Source organism: Rhinopithecus bieti, unplaced genomic scaffold (genome assembly GCF_001698545.2).
Source record: "Rhinopithecus bieti isolate Rb0 unplaced genomic scaffold, ASM169854v2 scaffold_83527, whole genome shotgun sequence".
In the NCBI taxonomy this organism is placed as follows: Eukaryota; Metazoa; Chordata; class Mammalia; order Primates; family Cercopithecidae; genus Rhinopithecus; species Rhinopithecus bieti.
The window spans coordinates 1,095,649-1,103,244 of NW_016837625.1; the positions used below are offsets into that span (position 1 = coordinate 1,095,649).

Sequence of the window (7,596 nt, forward strand, 5' to 3'; positions counted from 1 at the left end):
ATAGTGGAGTAACAAATAGTACACCAAATATATATTGAGAGGGCCACATATATACCTACATATATATATATATATATATATTTTTATGTATTTAGCAAGAACTTATTAGGTGTTGCATACATATTTTAAGTATGGCTGTGAACCCAAGTATATATAAGAAAACAAAATTATTTAGTAAACATTAGCTCTTCCCTTCCCATATTCTGAAGGTATTTCCAAAGTCCTGAAAATGGCGCTGACACTGCCTTGCTCACAAAATTCAGGAATATGATAGTTTGAGGAATCCCCAATAAAGTATAGAAAATACAGAGTATCTGTCCAGTAGGAATTCTGGGAGCAATTGACCTGTAATCTGATGGACAGTAGGAGACAAATGCTCAATATGACTACTCTTTGGAACATGCGCTTTTGGTGCATTGTTGTTGATAATATTTTGTTATGATGGCCCCAGCAGCATACACAGTGTTTAAGATCATATGATCTTAAACATACGATTCAGCCACTTTACACCCAGGAATTTCTCCTAAGGAAATGACCAGAAAAGTGAGAAGAATGGAAGTATATCACTGAAGCATTATTTGTGAGTGAAAAATTGGAACTAACGTAAGTGTCTAACAGTACAAGGAATTTCTGAGTAAAATGAAATGATAAAATACTTTCCAATCTTTAAGAACTGTAGTGTGAAAGTATATTCAACGATATGGAAAATTAATAATCATACATTGCTGAATTTTAAAAAGGCTTTTTTTGTGTGTTCAGCTATAACCATTCCTAACACCTATTTATGGGAAAAGAAAATGAAAAAAATTGCTATTTAGCACATAGTCAAGCTTGAATAATCCTGTTACTGTTGGATGAGCCAATCCCTATTACTGCATCTAATTTTAATTTACACATATTGGTATTTGCTGCCTTAGGCACAGCACAAAATTTAACAAAGCCTTGTTTCTCTAAATTGTGAATTTGGGGTTATTTTGTCTAAACATATTACACACACACATAATGATGTCGTAAAGAAATCTCCCTTCTGTGCTCATGGCCCTTAAGTTCAGTTTTTATTTTCAATGATATAAAAAGGAAAAAAGAATGCAACATCACAAAACAGAAAAAGAAAAAAGAATGCTATTACCAAAGTGTCACAATTGTTCATGAGGTTTGCACAAGAGTTCCCTTGGCTGCCTGTGGTCATATTTTAGACAACCTGGCAATGTCAAAGCCATTTCAACAAATGAGAAGCTCATGGCATTTGAAGTCATGTCTAAACTCATCATTTAAATTCACAGTTTGCCTTAACTCCCATTTGGTTAAGAGAAAATAATTTGTTGTAAGAATAAAAGAAAAATAGGCTTATTGACTGTTTTCGGGACTGCAAAATAAGGGCTATCTCCATTCCTCAGGATAGCTAGTATTTTAATTCTATTATGAGATAAAAATTGCAGAACATCAAAGAGAGTGGTCAAACGGTTTCACTTCCCTTAATTCTCTATTAAACAAGACCTTTGACAGCTGCCTGATTGCCTGAAGCTAGGATCCTTCAACTGCCCTGGCTCACAGCTGGAGTGGCTCACTGGGACAGGGGAGGAGATGACAAAATGCATGCCCACCATTCAGCCAGGCCTCTGTGAGCACCACCAGGCTCTGCACCGAGGGAGACAGGAGTCAGATCTCCATGTTCCTTTCCTCAGGGCAGAAACCACAGGTCGTGGAGATATCCAGTCCCAAAACTCTTACCTTATGTGGGCCCCTGGAATCCAAGGTTCTCCCAGTTCTTTAACTGAAATGTTACAAGCAAATGAGAAAGATTTTTAAACAAATAGGATCATTTTGTTGGGAAGTTTGTAGGCATCACACGAGAACATGCAGCCTATTTTAAGTAGGGAAAATAGATCTGAGCATGCCATACTTGGAAATAGCAGTTATTACTTATTAAACTTCTACGTTGCCAGGAGAAGGAAAATTCAATGGCAGTGCTGGAGGTCTCTGACAGTCTAAACTGGTGTTTTCCAGGAACCTCCTGAGGGTCTTCCACAGCCACTATCTTAAATTATGCTGACTGTTTTTGTAAGCCCTAATGGTTCTCAGTTGACAACCAAATATGCTAGAATTCTCTGAAGTTTAGTAGAAACCTATGGTAACTTTTTGTTTTTGAATCACAAAATTCTCTAGGTAAGTTCTAGCTGAATTCCAGAGAAACTTGTGGACATTACAGTTCTATCAGGAGTCCTGGGGAGTCTGGCTAGTCTGGCTTTGCCACTTATCCCAGTATGTTGGGAAACTAGGTAGAACTACCACTGCCGAGACCACCTGCTAAAGGGAAAAAGTACACAGAATTTGTTATGGAAGAGACAAATGATCAAAAATTCAAAATAAGAGAGAAGCTGCATATACTATTGAGATGCCATCTTAAAAATACAAGCAGGGTCTGGGTTTCCAGGATGAAGGAGTTACGGCTCATGTAGATAAAGTTTCATGTTACTTTAAAAAATTTAAATGATTAGCATCATTTAAAACATTTTTTTAAAAAACTAAACTAAAAATAAGACTTCTCTCCTGGCCCTCAAAAAATTGTTTAGAGATATGCCCTGCTCTGTGATTTTCCCTTCACCTATGACTATCTTACTCCTTTGCATTCTCTTGCTGTTGTCTTTCTGTCTCCTGCCAGTATCGGGACTTATCTTTTATTTATTCTCATCAGATGAAAGAAAAACTGGTGCTACTATTTATATACATTTAGGAAAATACATAGAAGGCCAATCTATACAATCTTTTATCTACAGCACTCTTTCAACACAGCAAATTTAAAACTCCAAAACAAAGCCCCTTCATCTCTTACCTGTAAAGATTTCAACTTCTTCTGTAGTTATGTCGGCATAGTTTGCCATTAAAGCTGCTTTGGCTTCTCAAATGGAATTTTTCAGACTTCATCAATGTCTGTCTCCAAAATTTGAAATATTTTTGCCCCCATCAAGTAATAGCTCACAAAAGCCATCATTAGGATGCATTCAGAGGGTTAAGAAACAATTCTATTAGAAAATGAAATAGCGATGGAATGAGAGGCACAGGAAGCTAAATTGCTTTAATTTAAAATGTCGCCACCCCCAAAACAAACCAAACAGTAAACAACAAAAATAGTCTTCTGCCCATCAAGAAAACAGCAGTCTTGTGATTCAACAAATACATACCAAAAAATCCCAAAATATTCATGACGAAATAAAATTTGAGCTTCAAATGTATTCTGACATGAAATAGCCTGGAATGTGAAAATGCAGGGGGGAAAATCTGTTTCTGGGGAATGTTATTAACAGTTAACTTATGAGTAGAGGAGGAATGTGGTCAAGTACCACTGTTTATACTGGCCTTTTAGAAGCAAGTGAGTCCAAGACAGCTCATTCCTGGGGAAATGTTTACGGTAGATTTAAAATGTGTATTATTAATCAGTTTGCCCAATCAAGATGAATTTGGATAGATTATCTATCCTGAAGTCTATCTTTCCAGTTCTCACTTCCCATTCCTCTCTGTGCTGCTCAGCATGAGCAAATAAAACTTTTACTTAGTAAAAGGTAACCATTATCTTGATGAGACCTGGCTATAATATTAAGACAAAGAAGCCAAATAACTGTTTTGATTTTTCAAGGCTACAGTAACCAAAACAACATGGTACTGGTACAAAAACAGGCACATAGACCAATGTAACAGAATAGAGAACTCAGAAATAAAACCGCACATCTCCAACCATGTGATCTTTGACAAACCTGACAAAAACACTGGGGAAAGGATACCCTATTTAATAAATGGTGCTGGGAGAACTGGCTAGCCATATGTAGAAAATTGAAACTGAACCCCTTCCTTACACCTTATACAAAAATTTACTCAAGATAGATTAAAGACTTAAATATAAAACCCCAAAACATAAAAACCCTAGAAGAAAATCTAGGTAATACCATTCAGGACATAACGTATGGGCAATGATTTTGTTATGAAATCACCAAAAACAATTGCAACAAGAGCAAAAATTGACAAATGGGATCTAATTAAACTAAAGAGCTTCTGCACAGCAAAAGAAACTATCCTCAGAGTGAATAATCTACAGAATGGGAAAAAAAATTTTGCAAAACAATTTTTTGCAAAATTTTTGACAAAGGTCTAGTATCCAGAATCTACAAGGAGCTTAAGCAAATTTACAAGAAATAAACAACCCCATTAAAAAGTGGGCAAAGGACATGAACAGACACTTCTCAAAAGAAGACATTTATATGGCCAACAAACATACATATAAAAAAAGCTCAACATCACTAATCATCAGAGAAATGCAAATTCTCTGATCAGAAATTCTTCCATCTGATGCAAATTCTTCCATCAGAAACTGAATTAGCTCTCCAGAGTACAAGCCATCAGCACTATGGGAAAATTTTATTATTGTGTGACTTATGACTAAAAATAATTCTTACACTTTGGAATTTGCATTTCTCTGATGAGATACTATCTCATGTCAGAATGGCAGTTATTAAAAAGTAAAGAAACAACAGATTTTGGTGAGGTTGTGGAGAAATAGGAACACTTTTACACTGTTGGTGTGTGTGTAAATTAGTTCATCCATTGTAGAAGACACTGTGGTAATGCCTCAGAGATTTGGAACTGGGAATACCATTTGACCTAGCAATCCCATCACGGGGTATATACCCAAAGGAATAGAAATAATTCTATTATAAAGATACATTCACGCATATGTTCATTGCAGCTCTATTCACAATAGCAAAGACATGAAATCAACTCAAATGCCCATCAATGATAGACTGGATTAAGAAAATGTGGTATATATACACCATGGAATACTATGCAGCCATAAAACGGAATGAGAGCATGTCCTTTGCAAAGACATGGATGAAGCTGGAAGCCATTATTCTCAAACTAACGCAGGAACAGAAAACCAAACACCACATGTTCTCACTTATAAGTGGCAGCTGAACAATGAGAACACATGGACACAGGAGGGGAACAACACACACTGGGGTCTCTCAGGGGATGGTGGAGTATCAGGAAAAAGCTTAGTACCTAGGTGATGGGTTGATGGGTGCAGCAAACCACCATGGCACACATTTACCTATGTAACAAACCTGCATATCCTGTACCTGTACCCTGGACCTTAAAATAAAAATTCTTTTTTTTTTCCAGACAAATTCTATGGAGATATCCTTGATTTTTATATAGCTGTCCTGTCGGATCAAACCTGCCTGCCTACCAACCTCTTCCATCAGAAACTGAATTAGCTCTCAAGAGTACAAGCCATCAGCCCTATGGGAAAATTTTATTATTGTGTGACTTATGACTAAAAATAATTCTTACACTTTGGAAATGCCAAAATAATCACAATTCAAAACTCTTCCTCAAATAGGTATAAATAAAAGTCAATATGCCAATTAAAGCAAATACTTTAAAATACACCAATATATAGATGGATTACATGCATAAATTTCTATGTGTATTTTCTTCAAAGACAAATTTAATCTCCCTATACATAGATAGTTCAACTTCTTAAAACAGTAAAAGTGAGCATCTTAATTTTCTTCCAGATTTGTAGAATAATTATATTATTTGCTAGTCTATGCTTAAACTAAAGAATAATATTAGTTTCCAAAAGCAAAGAGATCTAAGTTAAGTATTAATAGAACATGAGATTCATTTTTATTTTTATTGTACTCTATGGCTAAGGAAAATAATTTTAAAAAGTCTAAGATTCACCAAAAGCATATGAAAAAATAAAATGTATCCAGTGATTTGTCAAGCAGCATTTCTTTATGTTATTAGGAGTGAAAATAGCCCCAGAAAAGTCCTTACCCAAGAATAGACCAGAGCTTATTGAGGTAGGCTTTCACCCAGATAGAAGGACATCTTAAAGCAGTCCCACCTCTAACTGGAAATTTTCCTGTATCTTCCTTCTCCTCCATGGTACATTTAGGCAATAGCCCATCAGCATCTGAGTGGTGATGTAGAACCCTTGTAAGTGATCTCATCATGTCAACATCACAGTTCTTTCTGGAACCTTGAGAGTGGCTAGTTCTACAGACAGACCTCTTTTAATAGTTTCAGTATATTAGTTTCTTATTAGTGCTGTAAAAAATTATCACAACCTTAGTGTCTTGAAACAACACAAATTTATAATTACAGTTCTGGAAGTCATAAATTCAAAATGGTCTCAGTGATCCAAAGTCAAGGTGTCAGAAAGTATGTTCTTTCAGGAGCCTCTGGGGAAAAATGTTTCCCTGCCTTTCGTAGTTTATAGAAGCTATCTATATTCCTTGGCCCATGCCTCTTCCTCTATCTGCAGAGGTGGCAAAGTTGGTAGGGTAGCATCTTCAAATCTTCAAAAAAGCTGACTCCCCTGCCTCCCCCTTTCACTTATAAGGAGCCTTGTGCACACACTGCATCCACCCTGCTAATACAGAGTGACCTTCCCATCTCAAGTCCGCTGATCTTATTTGTCCCTTCCCAAGTGACACAGAAAATCCACAGGTTCCTGGGATTAGACATAAACATCTTTGGCTGGGTGCAGTGGCTTACTCCTGTAATCCCAGCACTTTCGGAGGCCAAGGCGGGCAGATCACCTGAGGTCAGAAGTTCAAGTCCAGCCTGGCCAAGATACTGTCTCTACTAAAAATACAAAAATTAGCCGGGCATGGTGGCACGCACCTGTAATCCCAGCTACTTGGGAGGCTGAGGCAGGAGAATCACTTGAACCCAGGAGGTAGAGGTTGCAGTGAGCTGAGATCATGCCACTGCACTCCAGCCTGGGTGCTACAGCGAGACTCCATCTCAAAAAAGGAAAAAAGAAAAGTAAAGGAAGGGAAGGGGAGGGGAAAGGTTAAGGGAGGGGAGGAAAGGAGAGGGGAGGGGAGGGGAATCAGTGTGGGGGCTGGGAAGTGTATTATTTTGCCTACCATTATTTCTCCAGTAGTCAATACCCCACAACTTCATCCTTATTATTTAAAATCTCTGGTTATATGATCTTAAGCAAATCACTTAATTTTTCCCTGTTTCCGTTGTCATCTGTAGTGGTGATGGTTTGAATCACAGCTCTGCCACTTACTTGTAACCTTGCAAGTTTTTAATCTCTATAAGCTTTAGTTTCCTTTACAGAGAGAATAAAAAGGATAGTAATAACTAACTCATAGGTTGTGAAGATTAAACAAAACAATACAATTAGAAATCTTGGCTCAAATTAGGGGCTTAATAAAGGTAACCGTAAAACATAAATTATTAGTATAGGGTCTGTTATATAGTAGGTGGCCGCTAAATTCAAACAAGAACTATTAATGAGAAGTAACTAGCATTGATCGTATTAATCATTATTTTTAACACAGGTCTTGCATCTTATTCATCTTGTTATTTCCCACAATAATTTTATGGTGATCTGTAGTGATCATATATCACTTTATATTATATATACGTAGGTAATATATGTCTGCTATATATGTAAGAATTTATTTGGTTGAAAGTGATATAAACCCATCTTAAATTTTCTTAAACAAAAACAGACAATTTACCAGCCAACACATGTTTAAAATCTAGGTATGGATGACCATTGAAGCAGATGCTGTT

The 7,596-nt window shown here is 36.6% G+C and overlaps 1 long non-coding RNA gene across 1 annotated transcript in view; it reads left to right on the top strand.

The window, feature by feature from the left end:
• Positions 1–5,454, top strand: part of LOC108524779 (uncharacterized) — a 67,267-nt gene extending 61,813 nt beyond the window's left edge. Inside the window, exon 4 of the long non-coding RNA XR_001884124.1 lies at positions 5,173–5,454. This is a non-coding gene — a long non-coding RNA (uncharacterized LOC108524779). The remainder of the gene's footprint in view (positions 1–5,172) is intronic.
• The last annotated feature ends 2,142 nt before the right edge of the window (positions 5,455–7,596 follow it).